This window comes from Sciurus vulgaris (genome assembly GCF_902686455.1).
Source record: "Sciurus vulgaris genome assembly, chromosome: 13".
Classification (NCBI taxonomy): Eukaryota; Metazoa; Chordata; class Mammalia; order Rodentia; family Sciuridae; genus Sciurus; species Sciurus vulgaris.
The window spans coordinates 33471595-33498387 of record NC_136474.1 but is presented as its reverse complement, the minus strand read 5'-3'; the positions used below and the strand labels follow the sequence as shown (position 1 = coordinate 33498387).

The 26793-nt window shown below is 41.4% G+C and overlaps 1 long non-coding RNA gene and 1 pseudogene across 2 annotated transcripts in view; one reads left to right on the top strand and one right to left on the bottom strand.

Annotated features, from left to right (window-relative positions):
* LOC306642732 overlaps positions 1 to 26793 on the top strand; it is a 563182-nt gene that overhangs the window by 66216 nt on the left and 470173 nt on the right. The window lies entirely within an intron of this gene.
* LOC306642610 (SREBP regulating gene protein-like) lies at positions 3712 to 4538 on the bottom strand (annotated as a pseudogene). Its single transcript has one exon. The product of its transcript is annotated as an SREBP regulating gene protein-like (transcript).

The following is a 26793-nucleotide window of genomic DNA, read 5'->3' as shown; positions in this document are numbered from 1 at the left end:
ATATATAAATTAGGGCCTGTTTGATTCCCTCTTACACACACACACACACACACACACACACACACACACACACACACACTCCCTAATGGTATTATTGACTAAATGCCAAAATTTCATTGAATTATCATTCAGTCTTGATGAAAATTTTCAGCTAGCGGAGCGTGCTGGGATTTGACACTAGGTTGAAGGCAGCAGTGGCCATGCTTCCCCGGGATTGCGGGGTCTGGATGGAGAAGCCGTTGGCCGGTTACCCGGGCTGCTGATCTCTCGCCGCTTCTGTCTACGCGGCACTGCCACCCGGCCATGGTGGCCTCGCCTCGCGCTTGGCTCATGGCCCGTGGGGGGACCCTGAGAGCGGCCGCCTGGATGCTAGAGGTGCGGCCCGGTAGGGGTTGCTCCCGCGGGGCCCTGATACCTAACCTGCCAGGCCGAGAGCTGGTCGCTGCGCTTGGTCGCGCTTGCCCTGCCACTGCCCAGAGCTGGTCCAGGGACCCATAGCGCCTGGGCGGGCAAGGCGGCCCCCAGGGTCTGGGGCAGGAGGGGACGCCGCTGAGGGGGTCCGAGGCGGAGGGTGGGTCCCGGCGAGCACAGCCTGTACATATGAAAATCCATGACAATCCCAAATATGTTGTCAATGACAAGAATTGTCTTGGACCCAGTTTTGGGATATTTGCTTATTTTAGATTTTAATGTTGCACAAGGAGGTTTTGCTTTAGCTGGGCTAACTGATTTGTTCCACTTATATGATAATTTCAAGAAATGTAATGTTGATTGCTGCTGTTTTTTATGTCAGACACCGAACCCTTCCAACACTGCGAACACTAAGTACTTCAATCTTTGTTATTCTGCTAGGTGAAAACCAACTTTCATCAGTAAGGTAAACACCGCAGTTCAGTTAATCTTGGTGGCAGCTTCTTTGGCAGCTCTGATTTTCAATTATGTTGATAGCATTTATCTTCAGATGCTTTGGTATTTTACAGCTTTCTACACCACTGCATCAGCTTAGTTATCATTATCGTGGGGGAAAACTGTTCAGGTGATAAAAGGCAGATGAGAGTCACCCATCACCATTAGAAAGGAAGCAATATACATAATTGGTGATAATACCAGTGAAAATCTACAGGAGTTTTCCTGTTTTGGTGTTCAGCTTGTAAAAGGACTTGTCAGAACAAACCAGGTCATCAAAATTGAAGTAATGTGCATTGAAAATAAGCTTGATCATGGGCATATGATTTATATATTATTTATATAAAAATAAAACTAGAATTTAGAATTCTTAATCTTAGGTTTCTTGATTATAAGAGATGTATTACTCCAAGTATTGTCAGTCCTTTTTTATGTTTTTTAAAAATATAGTTCAGAGCATGGAAACTGAAGTGTTGGACACCTGTCTCTAAAACCTAGATTGCTTATAAAGTCATAGTGAGCTCCCTGGGATTAAATATATATCCTACACAACTTGGCTATTCGTTTTTATGTTTGATTTTTAAATCTGTGTAGACATTAACAGTTCATGTGGTTAATATTTGATCATTTAGGATAGTGAGAATAAAGTTAGCTTAGCTGTGAATGAAGCAAAGTTGTAAAGAGATATAAATGTGGTAAGTTTTGAAAATAAATCAGATCAAACAAAATAGGAGGTGTTGAAGCTCATGTTCAGTAGTCTTCCAGCCTCTCAGGTGCCTAATAGTTAATATATCAGGATAACAAGTAACAAAGACTGTTGAAATATGAGAAGTAGTCCATTAGCCCTTTCATCTAAAAGCAGTGAGTTACATCATGACTTCCAACTGTGTTTCTAACACAGTATTTGTATGATATTGGAACCTGTACTCATATATCGTGTAAATAATAGGAAACTATGTTTTTCAAAGATTTTTTAAACTTTGGGGAATCTTCTTTTGTTAAGATGTTAAAAGAATAAAAGCTGGGAAAAAAACTACCTTTGAAAATAAAGCAAAAAAAAAATTCAGCAAGTTGATAAAATTTCAATAAATTGATAAAAGGGGCATTTGCTTGTCTTCCTTCCTTCCTTTCTTCTTGGAGGTAAGTAGTCTAGAAAGCTTGGTGTACATAGGGGAAATAACCTTCATGCCTGGAGCATAGAATATTTTGTAGAATGCTGAGAAATAAGGTTGAAGAAGAAGCTGGAACTGGAGGATGAATCACAACCAACAAAGACCAGATTAGATTAGTGTTGGGAGAAATCGTAGTTCTTGGATCACAGCAGTTAATTTCTCAAGTGTGTAAACTTGCAGAGAGGAACATTCTGCTCAGAACACCTAGGAATGTAAACAACTGCCCCAAGTTAACCTAGGGTTGCCAAGGGAACCTGAGTAGAAGCCTGGTGGTCTAATCCCCGTGGCACATTGTGATTGGGCAAGAAACTTATAAAATGTATACTTGTTCCCTCAATAAATGAGTTTGCAGGCTGCTTGCCACAAGACTGCTTCCACCCAACTCCCGGAGTGTGAGGGTCTTGACTCCACAGACCTTACCTGTGCCTCAGCTAGCCTGGCATCCCTACATTTGTAAATACTTTTAAAAGCTGGATGTTGTTAAGGATTATGACAAACAGTAGTGAATCATGCACCTTGTGCAAAGAGCCAGGGTTATGAGAAGAAAGTTCCACCCTCATGACCTAACCATGTTCCAAAGTCCTCACCTCCTAACATTATCACCTTGGGGATGAAGGAAACATTAGAAGTTGGAGAGAGAATAATGCTTAGAAAAAATGATAGCATTTACTTTGGAGATTATTTTTCATCTCAATTTTAAAGGACTGTGCCATTGTTTTTGTAACATCTGTTGTTGCTATTCTGATTTTTTAAAATCCTTTTTGTTACCTGTTATTTATTTAGGGGATTTAAAAATCTATTCTTGAATTTGGGGTGAAGCTCAGCGGTGGATCATTTACTGATATACAGTCCCTGGATTTATCCCCAGCACTGAAAAACAAAACAAAACAAAACAAATGCCTGTTCTTTCTTTGTTTTCTCAAAGTTCATTCTCATGTGCCTTCCCAGAACCTTTTTTCACTTATTGGATTGAACACTGAATGAGTCCTTTCCAACTGGAAACTTTTAGTCCTGTTAAATCTTGAATTGTCTGATCATTTTCTCCCCTATATTTTCTCTACTCTAAATTTCTTAAATGTGTATTATTTTATTAAAATAAATAATTGTAAAGCTGATCATATAATTTAAAATCTGAAAACTATATGAGAGAGGTAAAACAGCTGAGTCATTTGTAAGTTAAAATATGTTCTTAAAATTTCCTTGAATATATTCAACTAGAATGGTAAGGAATTTTCCTACATACAACATCATGTGTTTCCCACTATTCCAAAGGAATCTAAGAAATAATTTTACAGGGAGGAGCTCAGATCAATATAGAAGTGAACTCCTGGTGTCTGATAAACACAAGTTCCATATTGCTGTGTGGGTGCTAAGGCTGAGTCTCCCAGGAAGGCCAACACCACTCCCAGCTCAGCTTGCAGTTCTTTCCTGCCTGGGCCCAGCCAGAGGTTCCAGTCTGCTATACCAGGTGCAGCCCAGGTGATAAAGCCAGTGGACAGCACAGGGAGTGGTCACAGTCAGAGTATCCCCACACCACCTTGTCTCCTTGCACTGGATTGGCCTGGACACTTAAGTCTGACTCTGTGCAGTGCATTCTCTGGCAGTGTCTCAGTGCCCAGGCTACAGAGAGCCATCACATGGGGAGGAGATTGGGCGGGCTCTCTCCCTAGCAGAACTTGGCTATAGGGTCCTGGTAGGGGTTCTCATGCTGCACGTTCTGGGAAGAGATCCTGCACTTAGCCAAGCACAATTGGAAGTGATCTTCCACAGCCATAAAGAGGCTCTTGAATTCCACAGCTGCCCTGTTGAGGAAGGACTCCAAGAGGAGTTGCTTGTTGGGTTGCTGGCCCAGGACATGTATACTGCAGGTGCTGCAACAGCCATTGGCCAGGAAGCTATTGCAGCAGTACTGCTTTGTGCTGGGGATGCTTGACATCACAGCATCCATTGGTCAGTAGATTCTTCCTTTCACAGACATACCCTTGGTCATCCATGATGAGGTGCTTCCCTTGAAAGGAGTTCTGGCACTGAATTCTTGGCTGGCTGCTATTGCCCAAGTTAAATTACACTTTCCATGGAATGGATTGATCTTGGTCTTGAGCCTGGAGGAGATTCTGACCTCTCACTGCCCTCCTCTCCTGCTTCAAGAGCTGCTGAGGACATAAACCAGTCAGAGCCTGAAGACCAGGGTCAGCACCAACCTCTTCTACAGCAGACAGCACCACACCATGGCAGCCAGGTTCACCATCCTCGTGGTGATTGGGGGCTACACTGGGGAGCAGAGCAAAGCCAGAGCCTGAGGCCCAGTGGCATGACCTCTTCATGCCTGGCAGCCCCACCACTTGCTGCAACCCTGGCCTCACAGTCCACAGCCCATATTGTAAGTTAAAAATATTGAAACATCCATTGCTAATCATAAATTCAAGTATTCTTGGCTTAAGATCTATAAAAGACAATATATTTGGGTCTCTTAAATTGTACGTAAAACACAGTAAAAAAAAATTATATGTGAAAAAGTAAAAATGTTGACCTTCTTCCTGGGTGTTCATTCAAATTACTAAGAATTAAAACCAATTCACATGTAATTCAAGATCCTAAAAAGTAATACCTGAGGAGCCTTGACTGACCTTAACAGTAGGAATGCACTATCTTCTTAGTCTTGAATGCCCAAGAGGAAAGTATACCCAAAGACAATTGTGCCAACTTATGAGTACAAATCATTTGCAAAAGACTGGGTTTAACTATAGGGGTTTAAACCCCCAACATGGGGGCCCATCCAAGTCCAGTAACCCATTTCTCCAAACAGTTAGATACTGTGAGTCAGAGAGTACCAAACTGTTTAAAAGCAATAGCCATGACTCCTTTGGTAGTTAATAGGGCCTCCCAATTAACCTTGGAACAGCATGTGGAGGTCCAGTTCCTCCCACCTGTCACCCCATATCATATTGTGGCAATCCCAGCCAGTGAGTAACATGAGTGTCTCTATTTTACACAAAAGGAAACAGGTTTGAAAATGTACAGTCACCAATGACTCTTCAGCCAGAAAGAGACAGAGCCTACCTGGGGTGGCCCTCTCAGGCCAAGATCAAAGAGGATGTAGAGCTAAAACAGTGCCTAGGCTCCATTTCTCTTTCTGCTGTATGCCGACCAGGTCCATCCCAGGAACCTCAGATGTGTTCACTACTGGAACCACTTGCCATGATGCCCTTGATTTTGTCCTTGAAATGGCCAAACCCGTTACCTTTCAGCCTGAAGGCAAAAACTCACACCTGCCCTTTTATGCCCTCCTGAAAAAGGTTCAGAGTAAGCCAGCATGCCACACCAGCCAGCAGAAGGAACAGTTCCTGGCAGTGTCCTTCCTGGCAAGCCCACCGTCTCAACTGAGGGTTTTTTATCCCAAAGTTGATAAAGGACTCCAAGAAGCTCTGTCACCTTCTCTATCAGCTTCGAAGACAAGGATGAAAGATGACCCTTTTGAGATACCTTAATTACAGTCCTGCAGATGCAATGAAATGGGCTAAATGAGATTCTGATATCTCATCCAAATCCATGGGGCATGCCATCCCCATGTGGCTGCCACCACTGACTCTCACAAGGGGAGATTCACAGAAATGACCCTGAACCAAATATGTGGGACCTCATACAAGTCTCTTGTCTGCACATGCAGAGAGGGAAGGAGAGAGGCCTAGATGAATCTTCAAAGGTCTTTCACAGTTCCAGGATCTGAAACTGAGATGCCTCTGTCAGCACCGCCAGTTGGCCTGTTCCCCACTGAAACTTTCCTAACTCTAAACCTCTGAGGGTCCAGCAACACCTTCCTACCACTTATGAATACTCAATAAACACCTGCTGTGTACCAAGGGTATGTGAGGCAAAGGGACTTAATGCTGAACAAACTGATACTCCCTTCCTGGGACTTATGGCCAGGTAAGTAACACACTTATCTGGAACTGAGAAGCCTGAGCTCCATACAATGCCTCTCCTCTGTGGAGTCTTCCCCTGCAGTCCATCCCACCCTGGTCACCTTGAGTGGACTCTGCTGTCACACAATAAAATATTCTAAAGTAATAGGTTTTGAGGTGGAGAATTGTGCCTTTATTCTTCACCATTCTTCATCTCAGCACACAAGGGAACTTCAGAACATCTGCCCAGAGCCCAAATGTGCTGAGAGCTGGGATTCCTATTCTACATAAAGAGGAGGGACTGAGGATTTCCTGAGAGTTCAGAGGCACAGACAACACAATGCCTTGTGATCTTTATTTTTCAAGTGTTTTATCCAGTGAGTCACACCTACTTTTCCTACAAATAGTTCAAAAGAATCAACTCTCAGTATATCCTCACATAGTGACTCCATGACAGGCAGTTGAGCAACTTCATTCCCTTCTGTCACATGACTTGTGCATAAACTAAGCACAGACCAGTGGGACCTCTTTGTCCCCTATCTGCAGCCTACAAAACTTATGGTGAAGTTCAGGCTGAGTTAGTTGATCCCCAAGTCCACCCATGTCCCAGACAGGCCAGGACACAGGACTGAGTCTCTTCTCCTCAGAATGTGCCCTGCAGCTCCACTACCTCTCACAATGGTACCCTCTGTACACTTGGAGAGTGTCCCCTGCTGTAAGCACAGGGTCTCCATCTCAGGCAACTTTCTTACCACCCATCACCACCCCTATTCTAAATCTTCCTTTCCAAGCAGTGATAACCACTGATCTTGGTGTATGAAGTCTGTCATGTGTGCATAAAACAGCAAAGCATAATGGGTCCCTGGAGGGTCAGAGGCTGGCATTCCTCACCTGCTGCCACTGCCATTGTTTTACCTACAGCCTCAGTTTCCAGCCCCCTGGAGTTCACTGCAAGCTCTGGGCTAGCCTAACCCAGCACCATGCCTGCCACTTCTCAGGGTCTCACTCAGCTTCCAGTTCCAGTCATTCAGTTCCTGTGCCACACTGACTATCCCCATTCTGTCCTGGATCTGATGTTAACCAAGTAGGAAGGGGGAAGAAAATGAGACTCTCTACCCTGCAAAGGCATCCTTTGCTCTTTGAGAGTGTAATAGCAAAAATTCCTGATTTAACAGATTCAAAGATAATTCAATTATTCATCTTTGACCAAAATATCAAACTAAAAAATGAAAGCCAGTGTTATGGTTTGGATGTGAGTTGTTCCCCAAAAGCTCAGGTGTGAGACAATGCAAGACGGTTCAGAGGAAAAATGATGGGGTTGTGAGAGTCTTAACCCAAGCACTGAATTATTCTCCTGATAGGGATTAACTGAGTGGTAATTGAAGTGGTAGGGTGTGGCAGGAGGAGGTGGGAATTGGGACATGGCTTTGGGGTATATGTTTGTATCTGGCTAGTGGAGATCTCTTTCTGATCATCATGTGAGCTGCTTCCTTCTGCCACACTCTTCTTCCATGATGCTCTGCCTCACCTTAAGCCCCAAGGAATGGAGTCAACCTTTTATGGACTAAGACCTCTGAAAATGTGAGCCCTCAAATAAACTTTTCTTCCTCTGCAATTGTTCTGGTTGGGTCCTTAAGTCTCAGCAGAAAAAAAATCTGTCTAAAAAACCTAGAAACTTCAATTTTTGGATTCTAATTCCAAAGAGATCACATGAAATAAGTGATGTTTAGAAGAAGTATGTGTTTATACAAAGCAGTTTTGTTCTGAACTCTCCCTGAGGCTATAGGCCAGGTTTGTTGTGCCCCACACCCTCAGTGCAGGTTTGTGTGCTGTAAGCTGAGAAAGGCCCAGCAATGCCCCACATGGATGCTCAAAGGCCAGGCCAGCATGCCACTGCCCCCAAGATCCCTCCAGGAGCATCAGGTCAGAAGTGCACACCTCACCCATTCTTCAGACAACTGCCTAGCACCTGGCAGGAGCTTGGCCTGGGCTGCTGCAGGCCCAGCCCTGCCCTCACCATGCTGCTGTGCTGCAGAGAGGCACCTGATGAACAGCAGGCTCCTTGCTGAAAGTGGAATGGTGATATCCATTTCCCAAGGTTCACAAATGCTCGCTGAAGACCAGCAGCTCTCAGCAACAGCCCAGAGGCCCCCCCTGACTAACAGCAAAAGGAGGCAAGGACATTTCATGGGACATCCTAAGTCACTTCAACCCCTCAAGTACAAAGCCAGAATGACCTAGTGGGAAATCAAATGCTGGGAGAAGGGGGAGTTGAAGTTCCTCCAGGAACTCCAGTCCCTGTACCTTCCCCAGGATTTGCCCCTGACCTTGGTCCACCTCCACCCTGTCCTTGACCCCTGCATTAGAATTCCTGTCTGCTTCCTGACTTCCATTGCCATTTCCTATCCCTGCTGAACCATACACAGCACCTCAGCCCACCCCCACCTGTTGAGACAAACCAACAATTTTTTCCAATCATGCACAGCCCATCTCTAGGCTAACTCCAACTCTAATGTGAGACCATCACCATTTCCTACACATCAGGCTAGAGTAGTCCTGCCAACCATGGACTGGTGACATGACTTCACCCACAAACCTTCTGTCTGAAGGACAAAATATCTTCTAGTCTTGGCAGACACCTTTACTGGATGGATTGAAATCTTTCCAACTAACAATAAGGGTCTCTACAGTTACAGCCTTATTTCCCAGGAAATAATTCCATACTTTGGCTTGCCTGCCTCCCTCCAGTCTGATAACGGTCCCAAGTTTACTTTATCTATTACCCAGGAATTGGCTAAAATTTTAAATATAAAGTGGAACTTCCACATTTCCTACCATCCATAATCTTCAGGAAAAGTTGAGAGAACAAATAGAACATGAAGAGAAGTTTAACCAAATTATCTATAGATACTCACTTAGATTGGATTAAGCTCCTCCCTTTGGTCCTCCACTAGATCCAGGCACTACCCCCCAAAACCCTAATGCTCAGTCCCTTTGAACTTCTTTATTGGTGACCCCTTCCCTCACCCAACATTCAACTCAATTACCTAGTTTTCCTCCTGATGTTCTGAAACCCCTCCTAGCTCACCCCAGGGCTGCCCTCTGGAAGTATGCCCACATCCATCTTCCCCAGTCCCAATCTTCAGGGGCCTCTCCTATTTCCATAGGAGATTTAGTTTACCCCTCCCTTCCCAAGCTGTAGCCACCTTAAAAGAAAAATAGACAGGCCCCTTCAAGGTAATTTTAACCACTCCCACTGCAGCCAAGTTAGAAGACCACCCCTCCTGGATCCATCTAAGCAACTTGAAGCTTGTTCCTGGTACTGCCCCTTAGCATTCTGTTTCTACAGGCCCCACCCAACTCCACATTACCCACCGTCCTGCCACTCCTGAGGAAGCTGCTGAGCCACACATCCAAAATTCCTAATGTCCTTTTATCTAGCCCCCTTTCACATTTTCCTAACAGCACTCAGAGGTGAATTAAATTTATTATATTCACTCCCCCTTCATCTTTCTCCTCAAGCATTAGACCTCATTTGGGATCTTTGGTTTCAAGGGACATTTATTGACTTAACCCCTACTCAAATTTCTTTCATCTGTGTTTTCTGCATATTGTCTTTACTTCATAAGCAGCCACTCTGGATCCAAAACAGTGGAGACAAAAATGGCTGAATGAGAACCCTGTCCCTGTAGGTGAAAAAGTTAATGCCTTGAATCTGGAAGACACACCCCATGCCATGGGGATAGGTTAAGATAGCAACAGAAATAATCAAGGAAAAATTGAGAAAAATGGGTCATTATTCATACTAATAGATTCCTCATGCTGATCTTCATAATATGTACAACTGTGAGCATGACAAATGGCACAGAAACTTACTGGTCCTACATTTCACAGCCGGCCATTGCTCACCCAGTAACCTGGATTGACGTTCCCCCTTCAGTTTACATCAATTCCACCTCTTTTCCGCCTGGTCCTTTGTTAACTACTGGGTCTTCCCAACAGTTTTTGTTTAATTATTCAGGGTTATACTCCCAACACCCACTTTGAATCTCCCTCAATAACTCATATTCTTATCACACTGGGCCTCAAACATGTCTTACAGCTTATGTCCCTGAGAAACAGGATCAAAAGGCCAGGCTTATTTTCCTCACTGGCAGAGACTTTCCTGTGTGGCAGAAAGCTAAGGTTACTTATTCATTCAATAGGCCCCTCTACTCTTACCAAGAATACTGGGATCCTTCCCATGAATTGTTACAGTGGTCTGAATGTGTTATATCCCATCCCCAAAATCTTTCTGTTGCAGGAAAGCAGGTTATAGACTGGAGTCTTCACAGGGAACTGATTGATGCCAAAACTAGAGTTTTAGGATGGAGATTATCTCATGGGGGCAACTTAGATCATATCTGTAGAGCTGTTTTATATTCCAACTCCACTATTTATTGGTCCAAGGGAGAATTATCATCTACGGCCTTGAGAATGGACTTTGGGCCAATTTAGGATACTATCTGGAAAATCGTTCTAACTCAGGTATTTGGAACGGTGATTTTTGATTTTGTAACCCTGAAAATGTTACCCATTTCAATATTTCCTTTCTTATGGAATCCTATCTCACAGCATGTGTATTAAATCTGTTTTATTGTCCAGACCCATTAAACTATAACATGATGCTTCACAAAATATATATCATGTTAAATGTGAAAACTGCATGTTACAACAATGTATTGATCAGACTACATGGCAAAGTTCAGGACAAACTGTTATGATACTCAAAAGACCAGTTGACTCTTGGCTCCCTGTAAAATTAAAAGAACCATAGCAAGAAACACCTTCAGTAGCATTCATGCAAGTGTTGCTACTACACCTAAAAGGCTGTACTACATGTTTCATCTGGTGACTGACAGCTGGCATTGTTATCTTGGCTGGGATATCGCCTCTGCATCTACTGCAGTGGTGGCATTGCACCAGCAGGCACAAACAGCTCATTTCCTTCAACATTTCTAAAGAATTTTACTGAGACCTGGCAAACTCAAGTACATATTGATCGGGAAATTTTAGGTGAAATTTAACAATTAAAAGATTCTGTTATATGGGTAGGTGAACAAGTACAAGATTTACAATGGGCTTAGAAACCCCAGTGCCATTATAACATTACCCAATTTTGTGTTACTAGGGTTCCATATAATGATACTGAGGTTCAGTGGGAAAATGTATGCAATCACATAATAGGACTAGATCCTTTTCATAATGCCTCTTTAGATGTGTTAAAATTACAATCTCAGGTTCTGACCATGGCCCATGCAAAAGTGGCTACTTTTAATAATAAAGAAGTTTGGGACAGTTTAGCTGAAGGATTTTCTTCTCTGAACCCTTCTAAATACTTTTCTACATATGTAGCTGGGTTACTAGTTATAACTATACTGTTAATTTTATTTGTTCTTACCTTGCATAATTTGTCAAGCAGTATGGAAATGATTAAAGCACCAGGAAACTATGATTTCAAGGCTAATCATGCTTACTGTGCTCTGAAGGACCCACACTCCGGGAATCATGGAGAGTGCTCCCTAAATCTGAGTAGGAACCATGATCCTAAGGACAATAGGGTCCCATTATCTGCTGAAATTAAACCTTTAGTATTAGAAAATTAATTAATCATCACCTTTCTCATAATTGCCTGATTTCACTGTATTTTCTCCTGCCTATTCTGAATTCTGTATAAGAACAATTTCTTTTTTTTTAATTTATTTTTATTGTAAACAAATGTGATACCCCTTGTTCCTCTCTTTGTACATGAAGTAGAGACATACCATTTGTGTAATCATACAATTACCGAGGGTAATTGTTTTAGATTCACTCTGTTATTTTTATCTTCCCCCACCCCTCACACCCCTCTTTTCCTTCTATACAGTCCCTTCTTCCTCCATTCTTGCCCTCTCCCACCCCCCATTATGTGTCATCATCCGCTTATCAGTGAGATCATTCATCCTTTGGTTTTTGAGATTGGTTTAGATCACTGAGCATGATATTCTCCAATTTTATCCATTTGCTGGCAAATGCTGTATTTTTATTATTCTTCATGGCTAATATTTCTTTGTAAATATATACCAGAGTTTCTTTATCCATTCATCAATTGAAGAGCATCTAGGTTGATTTCACAATCTGGGTATTGTGAATTGAGCAGCTATGAACATTGTTGTGGCTGTATCTCTGTAGTATACTGATTTTAAGTCCTTTGGGTATAGGCCAAGGAGTGGGATAACTGGGTCAAATGGTGGTTCCATTCCAAGTTTTCTAAAAAATCTCCACATTACTTTTCAGAGTGGCTGCACTAATTTGCAACCCTACCAGCAATGTATGAATGTGCATTTTTCCCCACATCCTCTCCAACACCTATTGTTGCAAGTATTCTTGATAATTGCCATTCTAATTGGGGTGAGATGGAATCTTATGGTAGTTTTGATATGCATTTCTCTTATTACTAAAGATGCTGAACATTTTTTCATATATCTGTTGACTGCTTGTAGATCTTCTTCTGTGAAGTGTTTGTTCATTTCCTTAGCCCATTTGTTGATTGGGTTATTTGTATTCTTGGGGTAGATATTTTTTTGTTTGATTCACTCTGTTATTTTTTCCCTTCCCCCCACCCCTCCCAACCCTCTTTTCCCTCTATACAGTCCTTCCTCCCTCCATTCTTACCACCCTCCTTAACCCTAACCCTAAACCTAACCCTAACCCTAACGCTAACCCCTCTCACCCCCATTATATATCCTCATCTGCTTATCAGCAGATCATTCGTCCTTTAGTTTTTTGAGATTGGCTTATCTCACTTAGCATGCTATTCTTTGATTTCATCCATTTGCCTGGAAATGCCATAATTTTATCATTCTTTATGGCAGAGTAATATTCCATTGAATATTTATGCCACAGTTTCTTTATCCATTCATCAATTGGAGGACATCTAGGTTGGTTCCACAATCTGGCAATGGAGAATTGAGCGGCAGTGAACATTGATGTGGCTGTATCTCTGTAGTATGCTGATCTTAAGTCCTTTGGGTATAGGCCAAGGAGTGGGATAGCTGGGTCAAACGGTTCCATTCCAAGCTTTCTGAGGAAAGTCCATACTGTTTTCCAGAGTGGCTGCACTAATTTGCAACCCCACCAGCAATGTATGAGTGTGCCTTTTCCCCCACATCCTCGCCAACATCTATTGTTGCTAGTTTTCTTGATAATCGCCATTCTAATTGGGGTGAGATAGAATCTTAGAGTAGTTTTGATTTGCATTTCTCTTATTACTAGAGATGTTGAACATTTTTTCATATGTACGTTGATTGCTTGTACATCTTCTTCTGTGAAGTGTCTGTTCATTTCTTTAGCCCATTTGTTGATTGGGTTATTTGTATTCTCGGTGTAGAGTTTTTTGAGTTCTTTATGTATTTTGGAAATTAGCGCTCTATCTGAAGTATGAGTTGCAAAGATATTCTCCCACTCTGTAGGCTCTCTCTTCATATTACTGATAATTTCCTTTGCTGAGAGAAAACTTTTTAGTTTGAATCTATCCCGGTTGTTGAGTCTTGCTTTTATTTCTTGTGCTATGGGAGTCCTGTTAAGAAAGTCTGATCCTAAGCCAACAAGTTGAAGATTTGGACCTACTTTTTCTTCTATAAGATGCAGGGTCTTTGGTCTGATTCCGAAGTCCTTGATCCATTTTGAGTTGAATTTTGTGCAGGGTGAGAGATAGGGGTTTACTTTCATTCTGTTGCATATGGATTTCCAATTCTCCCAGAACCATTTGTTGAAGAGACTATATATTCTCCATTGCATATTCTTGGCCCCTTTGTGAGTATGAGAAAATTGTATTCATCTGGGTTTGTGTCCATGTCCTCTATTCTGTACCATTGATCTACCTGTCTATTTTGGTGCCAATACCATGCCGTTTTTGTTAGTATTGCTTTGTAATAGAGTTGAAGATCTGGTATTGCAATACCCCCTGCTTCACTCTTTCTACTGAGAATTGCTTTAGCTATTCTGGGTTTTTTATTCTTCCAGATGAATTTCATGATTGCTTGCTCTATTTCTGTAAGGTACATCATGGGGATTTTAATTGGAATTGCATTGAATCTGTATAGCACTTTTGGTAGTATGGCGATTTTGACAATATTAGTTCTGCATATCCAAGAACATGGGAGATCTTTCCATCTTCTAAAGTTTTCTTTAATTTCTTTCTTTAGTGTTCTGTAGTTCTCAGTGTAGAGGTCTTTCACCTCTTTTGTGAGATTGATTCCCAAGTATTTTATTTTTTTCGATGCTATTGTTAATGGGGTAGTTTTCCTAACTTCTCTTTCTGAAGATTCATCACTTACATATAAAAATGCATTGGATTTATGAGCATTGATCTTATAACCTGCTACTTCACTGAATTCACTTATGAGTTCTACAAGTTTTCTGGTGGAATTTCCAGGTTCCTCGAAATATATAATCATGTCATCAGTGAACAGGGATAGTTTGAGTTCTTCTTTTCCTATTCATATCCCTTTAATTTCTTTGGTTTGTCTAATTGCTCTGGCTAGAGTTTCAAGGATGGTGTTGAATAGAAGTGGTGAAAGAGGGCATCCCTGCCTTGTTCCAGTTTTTAGGGGGAATGCTTTCAGTTTTTCACCATTTAGAATGATACTGGCCATGGGCTTAGCCTAGATGGCCTTTACAATGTTAAGAAATGTTCCCACTACCTCTATTTCTTCTAGTGATTTGAGCATGAAGGGATGCTGTATTTTATTGAATGCTTTTCTGCATCTATTGCAATAATCATGTGATTCTTAACTTTAAGTCTGTTGATATGGTGAATGACATTTATTGATTTCCGGATGTTGAACCAACCTTGCATCCCTGGGATAAAACCCACTTGATCGTGGTGCACTATCTTTTTGATATATTTTTGTATGCGATTTGCTAAAATTTTGTTGAGAATTTTTGCATGGATGTTCATTAAGGATATTGGACTGAAATTTTCTTTCCTCGATGTGTCTCTGTGTGGTTTAGGTATCAGGGTGATATTGGCTTCATAGAATGAGTTTGGGAGGGTTCCCTCCTCTTCTATTTCATGAAATACTTTGAGGAGGAATGGAATGAGCTCTTCTTTAAAGGTTTTGTAGATTTCGGCTGAGAACCCATCTGGTCCCGGACTTTTCTTTGTTGGTAGGCTTTTGATGACTTCTTCTATTTCATTGCTTGAAATTGATTTATTTAAGTTGTGTATATCCTCCTCATTCAGTTTAGGTAATTCATATGGCTCTAGAAACCTGTTGATGTCTTCAAGGTTTTCTGTTTTGTTGGAGTATAGATTTTCAAAATAGCTTCTAATTATGTTTTGTATTTCACTTGTGTCTGTTGTGATATTTCCTTGTTCATTCTGAATTTTAGTAATTTGAGTTTTCTCCCTTTTTCTCTTTGTTAGTGTGGCTAAGGGTTTATCAATTTTGTTTTTTTTTTTTTTTCGAAGAACCAACTATTTATTTTGTTAATTTTTCCAATTGTTGCTTTTGTTTTAATTTTGTTGATTTTGGCTCTAATTTTAACTGTTTCCTGTCTTCTACTACTTTTGTTGTTGGTCTGCTCTTCTTTTTCTAGGCCTTTGAGCTGTAGTGTTAAGTCATTTATTTGTTGATTTCTACTTCTTTTGTTGAATGTGCCCCATGAAATAAATCTTCCTCTAAGTACTGCTTTCCCAGAGATTTTGATATGATGTGTCTTTGTTCTCGTTTACTTCTAAGAATTTCTTTATTTCCTTCCTGATGTCTTCTGTTATCCATTCATCATATAATAGCGTATTATTTAATCTCCAAGTATTGGAGAAGTTTCTGTTTTTTATTCTGTCATTTATTTCTAATTTCAATCCATTATGATCTGATAGAGTACAAGGTGGTATCTCTATCTTCTTGTACTTGCTAACATTAGCTTTGTGGCATAAAACATGGTCTATTTTAGAGAAGGATCCATGTGCTGCTGAGAAGAAAGTGTATTCGTTCTTCGTAGGATTCTATAGATGTCTGTTAAGTCTAAATTTTTGATTGTGTTATTGAGATGTATGTTTTCTTTATTCAATTTTTGTTTGGAGGATCTATCCAGTGGTGAGAGAGGTTTGTTAAAATGGCCTAGTATTATTGTGTTGTGGTTTATTTGATTTCTGGAATTAAGAAGGATTTATTGACATACATGGAAGAGCCCATGTTCAGGGCATAGATATTTATGATTGTTATGTCTTGCTGATTTATGCTTCCCTTAAGAAGTATGTCCTTCTTTAACCCTTCTGACTTGTTTTGGCTTGAAGTCCACATTATCTGAAATGAGGATGGATACTCCAGCTTTTTTGCTGTGTCTGTGTGCATGGTATGTTTTTTTCCCATCCTTTCACCTTTAGGCTGTGTGTATCTCTTTCTATGAGATGAGTCTCTTGCAGGCAGCATATTGTTGGATTTTTCTATTTAATCCAACCTGCCAATCTGTGTCTTTTGATTGCTGAGTTCAGGCCATTAGCATTCAGGGTTATTATTGTGATATGATTTGTATTCCCAGTCATGTGACTCATTTTTGTTTTTTGACATGATTTGGTTTCTCCTTTATTTGGGTATTCCTTTAGGCTAGTTCCTCCATTGCTGATTTGCATCATTGTTTTTCATTTCTTCCTCATGGAATATTTTGCTGAGAATGTTCTGTAATGCCGGCTTTCTTTTTGTAAATTCCTTTAGCTTCCGTTTATCATGGAAGGATCTTATTTCATCATCAAATCTGAAAGTAAGTTTTGCTGGTTATAAGATTCTTAGTTGGCATCCGTTTTCTTTCAGGGTTTGGTAAATGTTGTTTCAGGCTGTTCTATTTTTTAGTATCCAGATTGAAAAATCTGCTGATATTTGTATTGGTTTCCCCCTGAATGTAATTTGATTTTTTTCTCTCGCAGCCTTTAAAATTCTGTCTTTATTTTTTATGTTAGGTATTTTCATAATAATGTGCCTTAGTGTGGGTCTATTGTAATTTTGTATATTTGGAGTCCTATAAGCCTCTTGTACTTGGTTTACCATTTCATTGTTCAGATTTGGAAAATTTTCTGGTATTATTTCATTGAATAGATTGTTCATTCCTTTGGTTTGTTTCTCTAATCCTTCCTCAATCTCAATAATTCTTATATTTGGCCTTTTCATGATATCCCATAATTCTTGTGGATTTTGTTCATGATTTTTTACCATCTTCTCTGTTTGGTCTACTTTGTTTTCAAGGTTAAATATTTTGTCTTCAATGTCTGAGGTTCTGTCTTCCAGGTGTTCTATCCTATTGGTTATGCTTTCTATGAAGTTTTTAACTTGATTTATTGTTTCCTTCATATCAAGGATTTCTGTTTGTTTCTTTTCAGTAGCTCTAACTCTTTATTGAAATGATCTCTTGCTTCCCTTATTTGCTCTTTAACTGTTGATTGGTGTGATCATTTAATGCCTGCATTTGCTCTTTCATCTACTCCTTCAATGCCTGCATTTGCTCTTTCATCTCCTCATTTGATTCCCTGATTGTTTTAATTATGTACATTCTGAACTCCCTTTCTGACATTTCTTCTCCTGTGCTGTCATTGGGTTTTATTGATATAGTATCTAGGTTTGTTTGGGACATTTTCTTCCGTTGTTTTCTATATTGGTCCTATGTCAGTGGAATCTGAGATATTGCAGATTTCCTCTATTGACTTATGTTGTCCCTGTAGATTTCCAGTATATCACCTCCCAGCCTTCAGTAGCCTGAGGTCTTGGAGGAACTTGATAATGCAGTGCTTCCATAGAAATCTGCCCCTAGCCGGCTACTGGTTCCAGCGCTTGGAGCTGGCTCTGTGCGAAAAGGCTCTCACTGGGCGTTCTGCTCCAAGAATCTGGCTGTGAAAGGAGCCTGCCACCGGAGGGAGCAGGGTTGCTTGGGGAAGTCCCTGGCTGCCCTGTCCTTGTCCCTGAAACTGCCTGCGGGCCAGAGCTCGCCGCCGTATCTGGGACTTGGAGCTGGTTCTGTGCTGAAAGGCTCTCACTGGGGGGCCTGCTCCGAGAAGCTGGCTGTGTGGATGGAGCCCACTGCCAGAGGGAGCAGGGCTACCTGGGGGAGACTCTAGCTGCCCTTCCCTGCACTGAGAAGATGCCCCTGTCTAGGCCTGCTGCCCGGGCTGAGCTTCACCTGGTGGGGGAGACTCACCCTGTGGCTCTATTTTAGTCTGAGTCTCTCAATGCCTCCCCTTCTTGAATCCTGGGTTCTGGAGTGACAGGAGATGCAGTCACCCTCTAGTCCACCATCCTTGATCGCCCCCTTGGTGTAGAGTTTTTTGAGTTCTTTATATACTCTGGAAATTAGTGCTCTATCTGCAGTATGAGTGGCAAAGGTTTTCTCCCACTCTGTAGGTTCTCTTTTCATATTGGTCATAGTTTCCTTTGCTGAGAGAAAGCTTTTTTAGTTTGAATCTATCCCAGTTATTTATTCTTGCTTTTATTTCTTTTGCTATGGTAGTCCTGTTAAGGAAGTCTGATCCTAAACCGACATGCTGAGGATTTGGACCTACATTTCCTTCTTTTTTTATTTATTTATTTATTTATTTTTTATTGTAAACAAATGGGATACATGTTGTTTCTCTGTTTGTACATGGCACAAAGGCATACCATTTGTGTAATCATAAATTTACATAGAGTAATGTTGTTTGATTCATTCTGTTATTTTTTCCCTTCCCCCCACCCCTCCCACCCCTCTTTGCCCTCTATACAGTCCTTCCTTCCTCCATACTTGCCCCCCTCCCTAACCCTAACTCTAACCCTAACACTAACCCTTCCCTCCCCCCCATTATGTGTCATCCTCCACTTATTAGCGATATCATTCGTCCCTTGGCTTTTTGAGATTGGCTTATCTCACTTAGCATGATATTCTCCAATTTCATCCATTTGCCTGCAAATGCCATAATTTTATCATTCTTTATGGCTGAGTAATATTCCATTGTATATATATACCACAGTTTCTTTATCCACTCATCAATTGAAGGGCATCTAGGTTGGTTCCACAGTCTGGCTATTGTGAATTGAGCAGCTATGAACATTGATGTGGCTGTATCTCTGTAGTATGCTGATTTTAAGTCCTTTGGGTATAGGCCAAGGAGTGGGATAGCTGGGTCAAATGGAGGGTCCATTCTGAGTTTTCTAAGGAATCTCCACACTGCTTTCCAGAGTGGCTGCACTAATTTGCAGCCCCACCAGCAATGTAAGAGTGTACCTTTCTCCCCACATCCTCGCCAACACCTGTTGTTGCTTGTATTCTTGATAATCGCCATTCTAATTGGGGTGAGATGGAATCTTAGGGTAGTTTTGATTTGCATTTCTCTTATTACTAGAGATGTTGAACATTTTCCCATATGTTTGTTGATTGCCTGTAGATCGTCTTCTGTGAAGTGTCTATTCATTTCCTTAGCCCATTTGTTGATTGGGTTATTTGTATTCTTCGTGTAGAGTTTTTTGAGTTCTTTATAGATTCTGGAGATTAGCGCTCTATCTGAAGTATGATTGGCAAAGATATTCTCCCACTCTGTAGGCTCTTTCTTCGCATTGCTGATAGTTTCCTTTGCTGAGAGAAAGCTTTTTAGTTTGAATCTATCCCAGTGGTTGATTCTAGCTTTTATTTCTTGTGCTATGGGAGTCCTGTTAAGGAAGTCTGATCCTAGACCAACAAGGTGAAGATTTGGACCTACTTTTCTTCTATAAGATGCAGGGTCTCTGGTCTGATTCCGAGGTCCTTAATCCATTTTGAGTTTAGTTTCGTGCATGGTGAGAGATATGGGTTTAGTTTCATTCTGTTGCATATGGATTTCCAATTCTCCCAGCACCATTTGTTGAAGAGGCTATCTTTTCTCCATTGCATATTTTTGGCACCTTTGTCTAGTATGAGAAAATTGTATTTATTTGGGTTTGTGTCCGTGTCCTCTATTCTGTACCATTGATCTACCTTTCTATTTTGGTACCAATACCATGCCGTTTTTGTTACTATTGCTTTGTAGTAGAGTTGAAGATCTGGTATTGCAATACCCCCTGTTTCACTCTTCCTGCTAAGGATTGCTTTAGCTATTCTGGGTTTCTTATTCTTCCAGATGAATTTCATGATTGCTTGCTCTATTTCTGTAAGGTACGTCATTGGGATTTTAATTGGAATTGCATTGAATTTGTATAGCACTTTAGGTAGTATGGCCATTTGACAATATTAATTCTTCCTATCCAAGAACATGGAAGATCTTTCCATCTTCTAAGGTGTTCTTTAATTTCTTTCTTTAGTGTTGTACAGTTCTCATTGTAGAGGTCTTTCACCTCTTTTGTGAGATTGATTCCCAAGTATTTTATTTTTTTCGATGCTATTGTTAATGGGGTAGTTTTCCTAACTTCTCTTTCTGAAGATTCATCACTTACATATAAAAAAGCATTGGATTTATGAGCATTGATCTTATAACCTGCTACTTCACTGAATTCACTTATGAGTTCTAAGAGTTTTCTGGTGGAATTTCCAGGTTCCTCTAAATATATAATCATGTCATCAGCGAACAGGGATAGTTTGAGTTCTTCTTTTCCAATTCGTATCCCTTTAATTTCTTTGGTTTGTCTAATTGCTCTGGCCAGAGTCTCAAGAACGATGTTGAATAGAAGTGGTGAAAGAGGGCATCCCTGCCTTGTTCCAGTTTTTAGGGGGAATGCTTTCAGTTTTTCACCATTTAGAATGATATTAGCCATGGGCTTAGCATAGATGGCCTTTACAATGTTAAGGAATGTTCCCACTATCCCTATTTTTTCTAGTGTTTTGAGCATGAAGGGGTGCTGTATTTTATCAAATGCTTTTTCTGCATCTATTGAAATAATCATGTGATTCTTGACTTTAAGTCTATTAATATGGTGAATTACGTTTATTGATTTCCTAATGTTGAACCAACCTTGCATACCTGGGATGAAGCCCACTTGATCATGGTGCACTATCTTTTTAATATGTTTTTGTATGCGATTTGCTAAAATTTTGTTGAGAATTTTTGCGTCGATGTTCATTAAGGATATTGGACTGAAATTTTCTTTCCTTGATGAGTCTCTGTCTGGTTTAGGTATCAGTGTGATATTGGCTTCATAGAATGAGTTTGGGAGGGTTCCCTCCTCTTCTATTTTATGGAATACTTTGAGAAGTATTGGAATGAGCTCTTCTTTAAAGATTTTGTAGAACTCGGCTGAGAACCCATCTGGTCCCGGACTTTTCTTTGTTGGAAGGCTTTTGATGACTTCTTCTATTTCAGTACTTGAAATTGGTCTATTTAAACTGTTTATGTCCTCCTCGTTCAGTTTAGGCAATTCATATGTCTCTAGAAACCTGTTGATGTCTTCGAAATTTTCTATTTTGTTGGAGTATAGATTTTCAAAATAGCTTCTAATTATGTTTTGTATTTCAATCCTGTCTGTTGTGATATTTCCTTGTTCATTCCGAATTTTAGTGATTTGGGTTTTCTCTCGTCTTCTCTTTGTTAGTGTGGCTAAAGGTTTATCAATTTTGTTTATTTTTTCGAAGAACCAACTATTTATTTTGTCAATTTTTTGTATTGTTTCTTTTGTTTCAATTTCATTGATTTCGGCTCTGAGTTTAACTATTTCCTGTCTTCTACTACTTTTGGTGCTGTTCTGTTCTTCTTTTTCTAGGGCTTTGAGCTGTAGCGTTAGGTCGTTTATTTGTTGAGTTTTCCTTCTTTTATTAAATGCGCTCCATGAAATAAATTTCCCTCTAAGTACTGCTTTCATAGTGTCCCAGAGATTTCGATATGATGTTTCTTTGTTCTCATTTACCTCTAAGAATTTTTTAATTTCCTTCCTAATATCTTCTGTTATCCATTCATCATATAATAGCATATTGTTTAATCTCCAGATGTTGGAATAGTTTCTGTGTTTTACTCTTTCATTTATTTCTAACTTCAATCCATTATGATCTGATAGAATACATGGTAGTGTCTCTATCTTCTTGTGTTTGCTAACATTAGCTTTGTGGCATAATATATGGTCTATTTAGAGAAGGATCCATGGGCTGCTGAGAAGAAAGTGTATTCGCTCTTGGTTGGATGGTATATTCTATAAATGTCCGTTAAGTCTAAATTATTGATTGTGTTATTGAGATCTATGGTTTCTTTTGTTCAATTTTTGTCTGGAAGATCTGTCCAGTGGTGAGAGAGGCGTGTTAAAATCACCTAGTATTATTGTGTTATGGTCTATTTGGTTTCTGAAATTGAGAAGGATTTGTTTGACATACATGGATGAGCCACTGTTTGGGGCATAGATGTTTATGATTGTTATATCTTGCTGATTTATGCTTCCCTTAAGCAGTATGAAATGACCTTCTTTATCCCTTCTGACTAACTTTGGCTTGAAGTCCACACTATCGGAAATGAGGATGGATACTCCAGCTTTTTTGCTGAGTCCATGCGCATGGTATGTTTTTCCCCATCCTTTCACCTTTAGTCTATGGGTATCTTTTTCTATGAGGTGGGTCTCTTGCAGGCAACATATTGTTGGATCTTTCTTTTTAATCCAATCTGCCAGTCTATGTCTTTTGATTGATGAATTCAGGCCATTAACATTGAGGGTTATTATAGAGATATGATTTGGTTTCCCGGTCATTTGGTTCATTTTAAAAATTCTATTTATTTATTTCTTTGACACAACTTGTTTCCTCCTTTATTTGACAATTCCTTTAGGATAATTCCTCCCTTTGCTGATTTGCTGCTTTGTTTTTCATCTCTTCCTCATGGAATATTTTGCTGAGAATGTTTTGTAATGCTGGCTTTCTTTTTGTAAATTCTTTTAGCTTTTGTTTATCATGGAAGGATTTTATTTCATCGTCAAATTTGAAGGTAAGTTTTGCTGGGTATAAGATTCTTGGTTGGCATCCATTTTCTTTCAGGGCTTGAAAAATGTTGTTCCAGGTCCTTCTAGCTTTTAGGGTCTGGATTGAAAAGTCTGCTGATATTCTTATTGGTTTCCCCCTGAATGTAATTTGGTTCTTTTCTCTCACAGCCTTTAAAATTCTGTCTTTATTTTGTATGTTAGGTAATTTCATTATAATGTGCCTTGGTGTGGGTCTGTTGTAATTTTGTGTATTTGGAGTCCTATAAGCCTCTTGAACTTGATTTTCCATTTCATTCTTCAGATTTGGGAAATTTTCTGATATTATTTCATTGAATAAATTGTTCATTCCTTTGGCTTGTTTCTCTAGGCCTTCCTCAATCCCAATAATTCTTAAATTTGGCCTTTTCATGATATCCCATAGTTCTTGTAGATTCTGTTCATGATTTCTTACCATCTTCTCTGTTTGTTCAACTTTGTTTTCAAGGTTAAATATTTTGTCTTCAATGTCTGAGGTTCTGTCTTCCAGGTGTTCTATCCTATTGGATATGCTTTCTATGGAGTTCTTAATTTGGTTTATTGTTTCTTTCATGTCAAGGATTTCTGTTTGGTTTTTTTTCAGTATCTCTAACTCTTTATTGAAATGATCTTTTGCTTCCTGTATTAGCTCTTTTAACTGTCGATTGGTGCGATCATTCAATGCTTGCATTTGCTCTTTCATCTCATCGTTTGCTTCTCTGATCATTTTAATTATGTACATTCTGAACTCCTTTTCTGTCATTTCTTCTGCCATGCTGTCATTGGGTTTTATTGATGTAACATCTAGATTTATTTGCAGCATTTTCTTTCCTTGTTTTCTCATATTGTTCAGTTATCAGTGGACCGCTGAGATATTGCAGATTTCCTCTATTGACTTACAATGTCCCTGAAGATTTCTATATATATCCCCCCTTAGCCTTCAGTAGGCTGAAGTCTTGGAGGAAGTTGATAATGCGGAGCTCCACAAGGAAGCTGCCTCTCTAGGAGTGGTGGCCTTCAGGAGGGGTATAATCCCTGCTAGTGGGCAGAGGTGCCTCCACTTGTTGACCAATGGTCATCCAAAGGGGACCTAGGCTGCGGGCTGAGGCAAGGCCTGTTTGGGCCTGAGTCTCTAGTTTTACCGTCCTTGTGGGGAAACCTCACCTGGCAGGGAAGACTCACCCGGTGGGGAGGTCTCGCTGGTCAGTACCCTCCTAGAGGTTCCCCTCAATTACAGCTACCGCCTGGGCTGGGCTGCCTTCCTCTGCAAAGTTCTCAGGGGCCCGGCCCTACCTCCTGGGCCTGGGAGCCTCACCCTTCGCAGATGAATCTCCTTAGGCTGCCCCTCCTCAGAGAATATGCCTTCAGGCCTGGAACCTTTGCTCCGCCCTAAGCCTGTCTCTGTGCGGCTCTTCCACCAAGAAGCCTCCTAGATCCTGGGACCCTGCTCTGCCCCTAATTGCCTGGCTATGCGGCCCCTCCTCTGAGCAGCCATCTGGGGCCCCGTACAATCTCTCTGAGTCCCAGAGACCCGCCACACGCCTCTTCCTCCAGACAGCTGCCCAGTATTCCGGTGCGGTCACTAGGAGTCCAAGAAACTCACTGCGTGCCTCCACCTCCCACCAACCACCCATAGCCCTGGGCAATCAATCACTCCGAGTCGAAGTGACCCTCCCCGTTCCTCCTCCTCCTCCAGATAACCCCCCGAGTGTTCAGGAGTGGTCGCTCTGGGTGGCTCTGAATCCACGTGACCCGCTGCACGGGTCCTATGGGCAACCGCCCGGAGCTCTTGGTGCGGCCACTCAAGACCAAGCGACCCACCACGCTTCCTCTCCAGGCAGCCCCCCTGTGTTCAGGCGCTGTCCCTTTAAGTCCAAACAACTCACCACTCGCCTTCTCCTCTGAGCAGCCGCCTGGAGTGCTAATGCAGTCACTGCGAGTCCAAAGGACCCGCCGCGCTTCTCCTCCTCCTCCGAGCAGGCCCCGGGGTTCAGAAGTGGTCTGAGTCCAAACAGCTCGCCACGCAGCCTCTCCTCTGGCAACCGCCTGAAGCTCTGGTGTAGTCACCCCGAATCCAAGCGGCCGCGTTCCTCTTCCTCCTCCTCGTCCTCAGGGCAGGCCCCGGGGTTCAGAAGCGTTGTTCTGAGTCCAAACAGCTCGCCGCGGAGTTTCTCTTCTGGCAACTGCCTGTAGCTCTGGTGCAGTCACTCTGAATCCAAGTGGCCACGCTCCTCCTCCTCCTCCTCAGGGCAGGCCCCGGTGTCCTGAGTCCACACAGCTCTCCTCGCCACTCCTCCCCTGGGCAGCCGCCGGATCCCCAGTGGTTGCTCCGAGTCCCAGCGCTGTGCCGAGCGGCCTCCTTTTCGGCGCTCCTAGTTGTCCGAGTTCACTGCTCCAGCGGGGGGAGGGGCGTCTCACTGGCAGCTCTACTTCACAAAGTTTCCTGTGTTCCGGGACCACTGTTCCATCCGGGACGCCTCCCCAATGGGAGAGACTCACCCGGCTGCTTTGAGTTGGTCCCAAGTGTCTCAATATCTCCTCTTTTGAATCCTGAGTCCTGGAGCAACATGAAATGCAGCCACCCTCTAGGCCGCCATCTTGAAACCTCCTACATTTCCTTCTATAAAATGCAGAGTCTCTGTTCTGATTCTGAGGTCCTTGATCCATTGTGAGTTGATTTTTGTGCAGGGTGAATAGGGGTTTAATTTCATTCTGCTGTGCAGAAGACATGTTTGGGTAACCCTAAGATGGCGGCTGGCGTTGAGCTAAGAGGTGGCGCATAATTAATGTTAACATGGCATGATCTACTTTTGCCTGATTAGTTAATAATGTCTCCTTGTGCTAGTGGTCAACAGATATTCCTCATTCTTTCTTGATTGGTACTGAGGGGCATGCTTCAATTGTGCTAATCCTAAGCTGATTGGCTGCCTTAGGTATATAAGTCACAACTATAGGAAGCACTGGGGTTAACCGGATAAGCAGATAGCAAAGAGGATAAGCAATGGTTAAGCAGTACCTCTGAATGATGGCAGAATGCAGGTTGCAGATTGCAGAACGGAGAAGTAAGCCACACCTCTAGATAGCAGAGTGAAGGATGCAGGATGTAGGATGCACCTTTAAGAAGAAGCAGCAGAACTAAGAATATATAGATCTCCGAAAGTGTAGTCTCTCTCTTAAGCAAAGTCTCTCTTTCTTTCTTTATGCAAAGCCTCTTTCTCTCTCCCTCTCCTCTCAAAGCAAGTAAGCCTCATTTCCTCTATCCTCTATAAACAAGCAAACAAGCAAGAAAGCAGCCCACTAAAGAGAAAGATAGTAGAAGTAGCTCACTTCCAGTCCACCTCTGATAAATATCCACACAATTGTTGCTGCAAGCAGTAACAAATTGCCATGGGCGGTGACACTTGCTGCATATGGATTTCCAGTTTTCCCAGCAACATTTGTTGAAGAGGCTGTCTTTTCTCCATTGCATATTTTTGGTCCCTTTGTTCTAGTATGAGAAAATTGTATTCATCTGGGTTTGTGTCCATGTCCTCTATTCTGTACATTGATCTACCTGTCTATTTTGGTACCAATACCATGATATTTTTGTTACTATTGCTTTGTAATAGAGTTGAAGGTCTGGTATTGCGATACACCCTGATTCACTCTTCCTGCTAAGGATTGCTTTAGGTATTCTGGGTTTTCTTATTCTTCCAGATGAATTCATGATTGCTTGCTCTATTTCTGTAAGGTACATCATTGGGATTTAATTGGAATGGCATTGAATCTGTATAGCACTTTGGTAGTATGGCGATTTTGACAATATTAGTTCTGCATATCCAGAACATGGGAGATCTTTCCATCTTCTAAGGTTTTCTTAATTTTTTCTTTAGTGTTCTGCAGTTCTCATTG